Consider the following 12,401-nt stretch of genomic DNA (forward strand, 5'->3'; position numbering starts at 1 on the left):
TTGTAACAAACTGATTTCCTGTTCCTTCGAGCTCTTTGCTTCCTGTAGTTATGTGGACAGAGTAGCAGAGAAAAAATGAATGTGCGTTTAAAAGTTCACTTTCAGAGTAGGCCTTATTCTGCAGTGGAGACACATTTTTATTAGTGGATTATGTTAAATGAAGTTTTATTAGTCAGGTTAGTTATTAATAAGGTTAGTTTTTAATTTTCAAATGTGTCTCTTGCAACATAGGCATTTCAGGTGAAAAATAGTGTGCATTTTGAATGTGCAGATGTGTGCTTTTAACTGTAAAAATGGATTTGCATCTTATATGTAAAAATCGTTTTTGACTGAATAGCCTGTCTTTACTTATATGTCCATGTTACTCTGGCAACACATATAGCAATGCACCACACCCATGTAGTGGTGCTGCATAAAAAATTGCTACCTGTGCAGTAGTGCTGTACTCTGTGCTGTAACACGCCAAATATCCTTACACTACCTTGTCTTCCCCCTCCCTCTCTGCCCCCTCTCGGGCTCCTTCTACACCTCCGCAGGGCGTACCTCTGATCTGCACCCCTCCCCGGAAGTCCTTCAAGGATGGCAACTTTCTCCACATTGCCACTCTTAACTCTCGCTCTGCTGTCAAACACTCCTCTAATATCTGCCGCCTTCTGGAAGAACTTGACCTTAATGTCCTCAGTCTCACAGAGGCATGGTTCACGGCCAGCGCTGTCACCAGCTTTGACACGCTCCTACCTGACGGCTACAAGATCCTCTCAGCGCCCAGGTCCCACTGCTCTGGTGGGGGTAGTAGCCCTGATCTTCCCCGAGTGGATTCCTGCCTCTGTCACTCCTACGCAGGCCTACTCCTCCATTTATGGAGGACACAATGTTAAAGTGCAGCAGCTTGACAATAAATGGTCCATGTTTGAATCTCGGATGAAGTGGAGAGGTGTGTTAGTGACGTTGAAGACATAACCAATAGAGTAATTAACCTGGAAACTACTATAACTTCCCTACAAAAACAGGCTGAGAATCTTGAAAACAGAAATAGGAGAATTAATGTGCGTGTTGCCAGCCTTCTGGAAGGAATAGAAAAGGACAATCTTATTGCTTTTGTGTATACCTTTCTGCTGCAGATCCTTGACCTACCAGCATCAGTGCAGTTTAACATCCAAAGAGCACCTCGGGTTGGACCTATTGACTTGGCTCAAAATTCTACTTGCCTACCCAGAACTCTCATACTAGCCCTTTTGGATCATACCCACATAACTCTCATAATGGACAAAGTCAAACAAATCAAGCTGTAGGCATGGAAAGGCAAGAAAATATTAATTTCACAAGATGCCACCAACGCAACTGCGGCAAGAAGTAAGGAACTCCTCACCTTTAGACCAGCCCTCAGGCAGTTAAATGCCATATATATTATCCATCCAGCCATTTTCAAAGTAACTCTTAATGGGCATAGCTCTAATTTTCAGAATCCAACAGACTTGAGACATTATTTCTAGTCTCACAAAGGGATTATATGGACACATCAAGACCCCCACCTGAAAGATATTGCAATCTCTTTTGGGCTAAATATTGAACACTTTCTGACTATCCTCCACTGGAACGGGGACTAGGTGAGCTTAATTTCTAGTGGTTCTCCACCCCCTTTACAGCACATCTTTAACATGGATTGGTGTGGCTGTTTCCTGCAAGACACAGTCCTACCTATAGTTTTGGATCATACTTCATCATTACCAAATTCCATGTTTCCATAGTTTGTCCCACCTTTTCCCTTATGTTTTGCTCCTTTCATGTTTCCTTTGGTTATGCAGCATATATTTATCTATCCAACTGTTGTCTTTTCAATCGCTCCATCAAATATGCTTGATATGTTGTGCTTTATTTATAAACATTTATTTTTTTCATATGCTACGTATATTATATGCTCACCTCGTCCTAACATATGCCACTTAATGTAATCTCTTGGACTGTAAAAGGATTACAAAATCCTATCAAGAGTCAAAACATTTACAGGCCAATTCATGGAATTAATGTGCGGCGAAAATCTCTGTGCAAGCGTGCGAAAGCGTGCGAATCGCAGCGCAAGTGCGAAAATCGCAGTGCAAGCGTGCGAAAGCAGCGCACATCGATTCATGGAAGTCCGTGTGCGTGTAAATACTGGGATGTGCGCCAAAATCCTGCGTGGTGCATGCGGGCGCACACGTCATCAAACGGTGTGCGCTACACACACAGCGAAAGCGCACATAGCGCGGCACACACAACAAAAGTAGGCGGAACGTGGGGCATAACACGCGTAATAGGGAATAACGCGTGAAAATGTGGGCATTACGGGGGAAGTACAGGAGGCAAATGCGCCGAACGCCCACACGCGCACCTACAACACATATTCATGGAATCGAACAGGGGAAACGTGTGTGCCAAAAAAGACGCGCTAATCCGGAAACACGCACGCCAGCAGGAAGCAGGCGTACGCGGACCTGCGCAGCATAAAAGTGCGCTCCAACAACAAACCAGCTCAGACGCTACAATGAATATACCATTCCTAGCAGCAGTGGTCGTGGGACACCGTAGGAGGATAGTCAGGGCCAGAATTTTTACACCCAGGACCAGCCTTTTTGGGATGCCTGATGACCAGGTGTATGGGAGGTAAAGGTTTCCACCTCACATAATAATCGACCTGGTGAGTGAGTGGGAGGATAACTTCACATCACCCACCCTGTGTTCCCAAGCACTGAGCCCCTTGGAAAAGGTGCTGAATGTACTGCACTTCTTGGCCACTGGTTCATTCCATCAGTCCGCAGGCACATATACCTGCCCAGAACACCTGCAGAAAGGCAGGCTGCCGTCCAGGATTTTTACGGGGTGGCACACTTCCCCAAAGTGCTAGGTGCCATTGATTGCACCCATGTGGCTCTACGTCCTCCCAGGGCAACTGAGCACATCTATAGAAACCGCAAGCACTGGCATTCCATCAATGTGCAGGTAGTATGTGATGCCAAGTGAATCATCACCTCAGTATATGCCAACTATCCAGGGTCCACCCATGACAGTTTAATTTACAGAATGTCAACCCTAAACCTGGACCTAGAAGCTGGGCGGCATGGCGATACATGGCTGCTTGGTGAGCATAAATGCCACTGCACATGCATGCATGTCAGATACTGAGTAATGTCACAACCCCACTAATGATACCCATCATCACCTCGCCAGGGGACAGTGCCTACCCTCTGAGCACCCACCTGATGACGCCAATTCGGAACCCCACCACACCACCCAAGGTAAGATACAACACAGCACATATTGCAACCCGGGCCATAGTGGAGCGCACATTTGGAGTACTCAAGTCACGCTTTCACTCCCTTGACCGCTCTGGTGAGCAGCGGCTATACGCGCCCCCAGTAGTGTGCAGGATCATAGTGGCAGCATGTGTTCTGCACAACGTTGCAACCCGCCAGGGCCTGCCGGTGGACATGGTGGTGCCCCCACATCCCCCACCACATCCACAGCTGCTGCGCATGGGAGGGGAAAGGGCACATGGTGAGGCAGCCCGTACGCAGCTGGTGGCTAATTACTTCACCTAAAATCACACCCCTGTGGAGTGCACACAGCGCTGGTACATACCAGCCGACAATCAATGATGATGACATAAGGGACAGTCAACTGTCACAAACATACAAGCCTGAGATTGGTCACCTAGAAGTATTACATTGTGTGCATCCCTACCTACCTAAAGACAATCAATGCTGTGTCACAAAAAGACACACATTTATGCTGCATTAATGACTACCCCCTTGCAAAATAGAACATGAAAACAGCACCATGTCACCCAACCCCTCCCCATCTCCGCTACCCAACACACCATGGCATGTCATGCAATGTGAAAGCAAACAAAGGAATGCACAACACATGACACAAGTGTCACAAAGTGCACTGTCCCAAATGGAAACAGGCCACAGACAATATGATTCCAGTAATCAATAACAAACAACACACATGACCAAATACTTACCAGCAACACAATACAGCAACACAGGATGAAACATTGCCAAAATATGACAGAACCAAATCAAAGTAGTGCAAGTTTTACAACCTGAATAAGCCAGCACATCCACCCCATCCAACTACAGAGTGTTGACGTCAGGCAAATGTGTCAGTGTACTGCATACAACATGAACTGCATCCACAAAGGAGAAGTCCTTGTGGAGACATGAAGAAGGTACCTGTGAATAAGGAGGAAGACATGGATGCACAAGCACATATCAATACACCATGCAGTGTTCAATACAACAACAATCCCCACTAGGGATGTACACACAGTTTTGACTACAGACTGCCCACACAGCTCATGGGAGCCCAATGTCACTGTGTAAGTCACTGTCACTTTGTCACACCCTTTGCAAGCCCATGGAAAGGGAAGCAGGAGGGGTGTGTGTGTCAGGAACCCAAACATCTAACCCAAAGACAGGACAAGCTTGCATGTGCCCAGCTGGAATACACAGTGGATGCCCACAGGAGTCACACAAGGCAACACACAGAAAAAAAAAAAAAAAAGAAATGGCCGTTTGGGGGCTATGGGGGTGCACCCAGGAGGTTCGAGGACAGGGTGCACACCAACACCCACCCGCATGGATGTTGTGAAAAAAAAATCCTCCATGGGCTCATGGCCTGCACGGCTACGCTATTGTGGGAGAACTGCTGCTGTCGCTCTCTTCACCCTCTGCTTCTGCATCAGGAGGTGGTTGTGCTATGGGAGGCAGACCACGCAAAGCCCTGGTATGGTCCTCCATGGCAGAAAGCATGCAGGTGTTGAAGGTCTGATTCTGGAGGATGATAGTGCGGAGATCCCCATGCAGCACTGCATGGGTTGCCTGCATTTCTGCACGCATGGCCTCTCGTGATGCCCGGATCTCCTCCCGAGTTGTCTGCAGCTCAGCTGAGAGTGAATGTGTGAGCTGCTCCAGCTGCTGTTCTGACCTTAAATTTCGGGAAGCCTCAAGTTCACTCAGAGTCTGCCTGAGGAACTGGAGTTCTAACCTCAGGGCTTCCCTGTGGCGTTGTGACTCTATAGAAATGGCTTCCCGCAGAGTCTCCAGCGCTGCCCATCGGTCCCTGTTGGACGCCAACATGTCTTCCCTGTGTGATTGGCAAATGGAGTCTGTTACCTGCTGTTGTTGCTCACTATGCCTTTCAGGGTCGAGAATGGAAGTGGCCACCCTCTCCATTGCCTGAGCCATCATTTCAACTGATGCTCCCTGTTGTGCTGCTATACCATACATGGAGTTTTCCCATACAGTATTGCCTGGTGGCGTACGGCCACCACGTCGGCGGGCACCACACCTGTTTGGGGCAAGGCGATCTGCACCTTGCTGTGCGGCACTGCCTGAGGCTGCAGAACTGCATTCCCCCTCTGATCTGCTGGCCGAGGAACAGGATCATATGTTGTGGAGTGTGACCCTGCATCCGTAACCGCCAAAGGCAGACTTACCAACACTGACATCCCCATAGAGGGTTCTACCCTTGGTGCAGGTGGGTTGGATAGAACAGAATCCCTGCCAGAAACATTCGCCTGCGACAGCACATAAGTCTCATCATCCGATTCAGCACCTGTATCATAGAGGTCTGGGGAGGTGCAACCAGAGACACCCCTGGACAGTATGGTCTGCAATAAGATTGGGTTTTCACCCACCACCACACCACGTCCTCCACTGGTGCCCGGTCGTGCCTAAGATTCCTCCTGGATCTGCATCATCTCCTCAACCTCAACAGCATCAAGTGCCTCATCACCTGCAAAAACATGAACGACAACAAATGGAAACAGGCATGAGCACCATAGCGCACACATAGGCCTGACAAGCCAGAGATCCAGTACATGATTTACACATGTCCCACATGACAATAACCCTGGCATGCATGCACTGTCAATGAGTTGGAAGGGGAGGCAAAAAGCAGACACTGAGGACACCAAGATTGGAAAGCAACACATTTGCTGCATGCTGGGTAGCACTGGCATCACACATTAGCCTGTGAGTGGCATGGCCAATACACATACATGACACATGCCAGCACACAGATGGCATGTAGCCTAGCCATGGTACATTTGACAAGTACAGCCATATGTCAGTGAATGAGTACTGTCACCCATCCATGTGAGATGGACATGATGAGATGAAAAATGCTAAATAGTGTGAAAAGATATGCATGTGCCACACACTGCAACACATCCAGTGTACAATAATACAGTGATCGCAGGCAGATGTACACATCAATGGTTGGTCACTTCAACATGACAGGAAACAACTATCATGTTCCACATTCAAAAAGGCCCCAAAAATCAATGTGAGCAGGCCAATACTCAATCAGCCTGAATGATCTAATCATTCACATAACAAGGCAATAAATGTGGGTCAATGTGGGGTGTAATCAATGACAGAAGCATGTCACATATGTGGCATTAGGCCTGAAAAATGTGTTGCAAAAGTGGAAGAATTGAAACAATCAGCCTGAATGAACACTGAAAAATTCTGAACAATGTTGTTGCAAGATGACAGTTCAAGGGCAACTTCAGTAATGTGGTGCTAATTGGCTACTGTGGGAAGAAGGGATACTGTCATATCCAAATCCAAGGCCGGTGAATGTTTTGGAGGAAGCACATGGGTGACCCATACCACTCAGGAGTACACACACTCACCTGGCACTCAATCAGAACCCGTCACCCAAACAACATACACATGGGTTACAAACACATGCATGGGCACTCACCGGACAATGCGTCGTAATCTGGTAGGTCTCCCACGCCTTGGATCTGTTCCTCTGTGACGAAGGTTCCAGCAACAGACTCATGTTCAGTGAGTTGGTTGTCCTCTGATGGAGACCCACCGCCAGTCACCAGAGTAGAGGCATGATTTGAGGCCAGCTTGTTCTTTGCTCTGCGTTTCAGGTCATTCCATCGCTTGTAGCAATCATCAGCTGTGCGCCTCACAAATCCAGGGGCACTAATGTGGTCCGTGATGGTCTCAGTGTGCCCTACGTTGACCAGGTGTGGTCTTGCACCCTGCAGTCACCACCATTTTGCGGCTATGTGCCGACACATATGCCACAAGTGCATCAAGTTTGGCGTCATTAAAGGTAGGCTTCCTTGACGTGCCGGAGTGTGCAGCTGTGTTTGGGGTCTCAGCCTGTAGTGCCAGAGCACCCTTCTTCTTCTTTTTCAAAGGTGGTGCGGATCCTGAGTGGCAGACGCCGCTCTGTTCAGTAGGGGCAGAAGCGCAGGTGGACTGGGTACTAGAAGTGTGGGAATGCACAATAACCATATGTCTTGGTGCAGACATTGGCTGCAGGGTGATGTTGGCAGGGCCACCGTCGGTTTGATGGACCTGGACCGACACTGTCCCGGCTGGGATACTCAGAACTTGGGTGGATAGAGCTGCAGCTGCCCATGCAGCCTCCCCACCCTGCCTACTTGGGGCAGCAATTGACATTGCTGCCCCAGATCCACGTGGCCTGGTGACAGCAACTAGCACCGCCACACATGGCTTAGACTTGCTGACCTGGAAGTCAGCCTGGGAGTCATCCTGTGCTGGTTCAGGTGCCAAAATGGGCCGGTCCAACAAGGGCTGAGCTGGGATGGTGTCAGCTACATTTCCCACAACCATGGGGGGGGGGGCATGGGTGTCCCTGATTGGTCCTCCACACACGGGGGTCTAGGGGCACCCTGCAAATCCTGGCCACATCCCCTACCGTGCCCACCACGCCCACCTTTTGGAAGTTGGCCACATTTGCCTCCCTTACTGTTTGGTCGCCTCCCAACCATGGCACTGATGTTGTTGTGCGTATAGGAGTTGCAGTAAACAATTGTCCTGGGCAATTGGGGTGAAAGGGGTACGGTACAAGATGGAATTAGTACCCTAGTGCTGTAGCAAGGCTGTATGTGACTCCTGGGGGAAGATGACGGATCACGCAATGCACAGGCACCCCAAAAACAAAAGCACACGAGCACGCAACCTCTGGTAGACCACGTGCGTGGAAAAATAAACCCGCACTACGCTGTGGCACCCAGAAACACAAAAATAAGCTTATGCATGTTACACGCAGCCAACAATGACCTCTGAGGGGTATGCGACACACGGGGGCAACCACAGTTGGAAAATACATGCGCAAATCACCGTCTGCCTTGAAAAATAATGTGAAAAAGACGCGCATGTGTGCGTAGGTAACACCTCCGCCAAAAGAAGAAAAGAATGCAGTCTGAGGAAACAGGGAGTACGAACTGGAAACGTTGTGAAGTAATTGCATGTGAACCGACAAGAAGTACAAGATACACCCGCTCGCTCTCCACAAACAGCACGTACAAGAAAATAGCGTGATACTCGTACCCTTTAAGCTTGCCCACATGTGAAACCTCACTTACGCGCTTACGCGCTAAGGCCCTTTCCTCCAATAGCACGGTGACGTGCAGTTTTCTCACGTGCTGATTCACTATGCACTCGTGTTGTGGGCAATGCCTGTGCGCCTAACGTCACTGACGCGCTTACACTCTAAGGGCTGTTCCTCGAATTACACGCTGACGTGCAATTTTTTCATGTGCCAAATCACTCCGTATCAAGCTGGCCACGCGAATATACACGGAAGACCATGCTCCTGCCCAAAAGGCCATTTTCCTTCCCCCCAGAGCCCCAAGCACGTTCCCACTTGCCATCTGCTACTGCCTGACTGCCTGCTGCCCATGTGCCCTGCTATTTGCTGCCTGCACGTCAGCCAGGGGTGCAGTTGCTGTGACCACCCCTGCTGGAACTGAAGACTCCCGACTGGGATACCATCGCTCCACAGCCCAGCCCCAGGACCCAGTTGCCCACCCACACCTGCCTCTGGGGTTGCCATGTCGGGCACAACACCATCGGACACCACTGGCAACCCCCAGCCAGAGAGGGAGAGGGCCACCAACTTTAGTGCCAGGGAAGTTGGTGTCCTGGTGTAGCAAGTCCTGGGGCAGTATGATTCCCTCTTTGGAAGTTTGCGCGCCAACAATGGACGGACCAGGACCTGGATGGACATTGTGACTGCCATCAACGAGGAGGGGATGGCAGTCCACAACATCAAACATGTCCGGAAGCGCTGGGAGGACTTCAGGTCCAGGACCCTCGACAAGGCCCAGCGCCTCTTGAAGGCAGCGGATGCCAAGGGGCACCGGGGCCACCTGTCTGACCACCAACGGAGGGTCCTGGAACGCATGCCCAGTGCTCCACGTCCAGGTCCTTGAGAGGCAGACCTGTCTGGAGTCGAGCAGTAAGTGTACATGCATACTGATTGGATGCTGTGCGTGTTGTGGTGTGCCAGTAGTGTGCAGGTTGCACATGTGTTTTTGTAGGGGCATGTATGGATGTGTATGCACAGGGGCGTGAGGCTGACACATGTGAGTCCTCTCATGTGTGAGACACATGGATGGTGTATGTGTTGGTAAGCATGCAGGCCAAATGCAGGTGTGGGAGCACACATGTTTGAATTACTGTGTATGTACGTTGGCATGGTTGTGGTGTCACACATGGATGGTGGTTCCAGCTGCATGTATCTGCACTGTGTACATGTGCATGTGTGTGTATTTGACAAGTGTGCAACTGTGATGCAACATGGATGCATGTGACACTGACATGTAGAAGGCTGAATGGCAGATGTGACATGGATGGCGATCCCATCACTGCGACAGTTGGTGGAGATGTACACATGCATGTAAGTGTGGTGGCCTGTGTGCATGTGTTGTGCACTCCCCGTGTTTCATGTGACATCAGGCTCACCTTCGGCTGCTCGTGCTGTTGTTTGTGTAGGGAACAATGCTGTTGAACTGCTCATGTGTGTGAGTTGAAATGACATGTTTGTTGGGGAGTGTGATGCTGTGTCTGAAGTTTGACACTGACACTCATGTACAACTGTCATGTGTGTATCAGTCCATTGTCCAGTGCCCTGATGCCTGTGTTCTATTTCTCCCTGTCTGCAGCGTCAACTGATGAAGAGGGCGGAGAGGGTGCTGTGGAGCAGAGCGGCAGGGATTGCACCACCAGCCGGAGACGCAAGGCTCGGCTCCCCTTCCAGGTTGCCATCTTGTCGGGGAGTGAGGAGTCTGGTGCTGCATCCCAGGCAGCAGCTGCCGAGGGTAGGTCCAAGAGGCGGAGGTTGGAAGTGGACTCCTCGGCAGCAGAAGGGGCAGCTGAGACCCCACAGGGTCCGAAGGAGGAAGATGGCACAGAGTCATCCAGGTTGGTGGGGGGTTTGGTGGAGGAGGAGGCTGTGGAAGGGACACACACGGGGTATGGAGGTGGGGATTGCTAGTGGTTTAGTGCAGGGGCAGGGACAGGAGGCAGCACAGGCCACCGCGGAGGTGCCTGTGTGTAATCCTCTCCCCGATCCTGTGACTGTATCATCCTGCATCAGCAGGGATGCCTACGTCCAGACCCGTTTTCTTGGAGGGGATCCACTTACAACAGCTGGCCTTCCTCTCCCTGCGGACGTGGCTATCCGGGACTGAGTTTAGCCTTCCTGAGTGGGATGGCGTTGCGTCAACGGGGCATGCGATGTGACCTGCAGTGTTTTCGTGAAGACACTGCACATCATCTCAAATGCCTCATTGACCGCGTTGACCTACTGGGACTGGTCACCAGGGCTGGATTCCACCGTTTGCTGGACCTTGTTCCGATTCCCTCCTCACCTGAACACCCTACGCGCCAGTCGTCCTCCATGCCATCTTCCCACCCATGTATCACCTGTGTACCCTGTGGGGCTGCCTCTGACCCAGTGGCCAGGCTGGTGGGGGACACATCCCTGCCACAGTCGGGAGTCGGACGTCTAGCAGGGGTGGCCACCACGACAACTGCACCCCAGCCAGAGGAGGACGTGCAGGCAGCAAGAGCAGGGGCACAGGCACAGGTACAGCAGCAGCAGCAACAAGGTGGGAGCCATGATGGCTCGGGTCCATCGACATCGGAGAGGCAGGCATCGGCTAGAGGGCAGGAGGACCCAGGATTACAAGTGTCTTCCGTGTGGCAGCGGTTGGGCCACGCCATAGATGCGGAGCGGCAGTGGGCAGAAGAGGCACGGCTCACAATGGTCAGGGCGGAGAACTCCATGCAAAGGGCACTGAGGCGGGCTGAGTGCCTCGAGGCAATTTGAAGGGGGTTGGAGGTCAACATGTCATCGTCCCTGTGAACCCTCGGGGCCATAGTAGAGGACCGCCTCCAGGACATTGAGCGGGAGTTCGATGATGCCCTGGCCCGGGACATTGAAAAGTGACCCGTCGGACTAGCCCGCTGAAATTGTAAATAGTTTTTAGTGTTAGGTTTCATTTTCATTTTCCTTTGATTTGGGGTGATTGGACTATGCCCCACACATTTGTATATCGTTTTTTTCTTAGGTAGTTTCTTAGGTAGGTTTAATTTCTTTTGTTGGGCTCATGGACCCTTGACAATGGATTGTACATAGTTGGACAATGGATGTATTTGAACTTTTCATTTGGATTTGAACATGGATTAATGGATGTTTCTTTTTGACAATGGATTGTACATAGTTGGACAATGGATTAATTTGAACTTTTTCTTTGGATTTCACCATGGATTAATGGATTTTTCTTTTTACGTTTCCTTTTTATTTGCTTTGGTGGATGGAGAGTTTGGACTATTTTTCCTTTGGATTTAGTTGGATTGGTTATACTTTACATTTACGCTTCTTTTGGACATGCTTTTCATTTCATGTTTGCTATTTTTTTATGCTTTCATTTCATTGCTTAATTTTGTCCATAATACATTTCAATATTTTACATCCATGTGTGTGATTCGCTCATTGGGTTCATGCCTGTGAAGATGTGGGTTTACGCAAACAGTGCCAACCAGTGTGTGTGTGTGACGGACATGTGTTGATGTACATAGTTGACTTTTGGTTTGTGTCTTGAGATAGGCATGTCAGTGTGGGGTGGATTGGGAAATCATTGCGTCTCAAGACTGGGGTGGCGTGCTGTGGTATTTTGGTGTAGAAGTGGGCCATGATTGTGCATCTTTATGTCATGTGGGGGGGGACATGAGTGGGGGCCTGCTGGCAGGTGCCCCTCACTGCTGGGGGGTGGGGGTGCAGGGGAACATAAGTGGGACATGAGTGGGGGCCTGCTGGTAGGTGCCCCTCACTGCTTGGGGGTGGGGGTGCAGAGGGACATGAGTGGGGGCCTGCTGGAAGGTGTCCCTCACTGCTGGGGGGTGGGAGTGCAGGGGGACATGAGTAGGGGCCTGCTGGTAGGTGCCCCTCCCTGCTGGGGGGTGGTGGTGCAGGTGGACATTAGTGGGGGCATTCTGGCAGGTGTCCCTCACTGCTGGGGGGTGGGGATGCAGGGGGACATGAGTGGGACATGAGTGGGGGGCCTGCGGCAGGTGCCC

The sequence above is a fragment of the Ambystoma mexicanum genome, chromosome 12 (assembly GCF_040938575.1).
Source record: "Ambystoma mexicanum isolate Mex_15411 chromosome 12, UKY_AmexF1_1, whole genome shotgun sequence".
Lineage (NCBI taxonomy): Eukaryota > Metazoa > Chordata > Amphibia > Caudata > Ambystomatidae > Ambystoma > Ambystoma mexicanum.